The sequence below is a fragment of the Octodon degus genome, unplaced genomic scaffold, assembly GCF_000260255.1.
Source record: "Octodon degus isolate 3935 unplaced genomic scaffold, OctDeg1.0 scaffold00104, whole genome shotgun sequence".
NCBI lineage: Eukaryota > Metazoa > Chordata > Mammalia > Rodentia > Octodontidae > Octodon > Octodon degus.
Genome location: NW_004524680.1, coordinates 3,150,967 through 3,152,009, shown reverse-complemented (window position 1 = coordinate 3,152,009; position 1,043 = coordinate 3,150,967). Strand labels below are relative to the sequence as shown.

At 46.4% G+C, this 1,043-nt stretch overlaps 1 pseudogene; it reads right to left on the bottom strand.

Moving 5' to 3' along the window:
- Positions 1-628, bottom strand: part of LOC105743191 — a 10,461-nt pseudogene extending 9,833 nt beyond the window's left edge.
- Between the last annotated feature and the right edge of the window lie 415 nt (positions 629-1,043).

Here is a 1,043-nt window from a genome sequence, read left to right as displayed (position 1 = left end):
TTTTTTTTTTTTTCCTGGAACTGGGGATTGAACTCAGGCCCTTGCGCTTGCCAGGGAAGCACTTATTCTACTCAGCCCTGTGTCCTTAACTTCCAAACCTGCTTCATCAACCTTTCCTTTTCACTGTCCTCTTGTACAGTTGGAGTCTGTGTATTTTCTTGAATGTTTGGAGACAGCTTCACCTTGAACTCTGAATTTCTCAGCAGCGGCTAACTGTGCTTGCTGAGATAAATCCTCAATCTTGGCTTCCCCCAAAACTATGTAGGTATCTGAAGCCGGGCTCTTATAGACATCTGGTTTTGTGATGACCAAGAGGATATACTAGTGACTCTAGTAGCTCCTGTAACCTGCCGAAGACCCAGTGTGGACAGGGCCTTCCGTGCCTTCTTCTCACTCCGACTCTGTTTTGCTTTACTGACTGGTTCTTTATTGATTTCAGCTGCTGCTGCCAGCTGGGCTTGTTGTGTGGTTGCTTGTGTGGAATCTTGCTCTTCGAGCTCTGGTACTGATTCATCACTGTCAGATTCTGTTCCAGACCCTGTCTCAGCCTGGGGCTGTGGCAACTCCTGCTCTGTAGCAGGGATGGTTTCTGTGGCTTCACCGGGCATTTTGTGCGGAGAACGCAGAACAAGATGGTGACAGAAAGGGAGCTCCAAGGTTCAATTCTTTGTTTTTTTGTTTGTTTTCTTTTCTTTTATTCTTTCTTTCTTTCCTTTTTTTTTTTTTTTTCAGAACCGGGGATTGAACTGAGGCCCTTACGCGTGCCAGACAAGCACTTATTCCACTGAGCCGTCTCCCCAGCCCAAAGATTTTGAACTTCTTTTGGGGGGGGCGGGGACCGGGGATTTGAATTCAGACTCCTTGCGCTTGCCGGGGAAGAGCTTATTCCACTGAGCCATCTCCCCAGCCCAAAAACTATATTTATCTATTCCTTTTTGCAGAACTGGGGATTGAACTCAGGCCCTTGTGCTTGCCAGGCAAGCACTTATTCTACTGAACTATCTCCCTGGCCCTTTCAGTTCTTCTTCTTTTTTTTTTTTTTT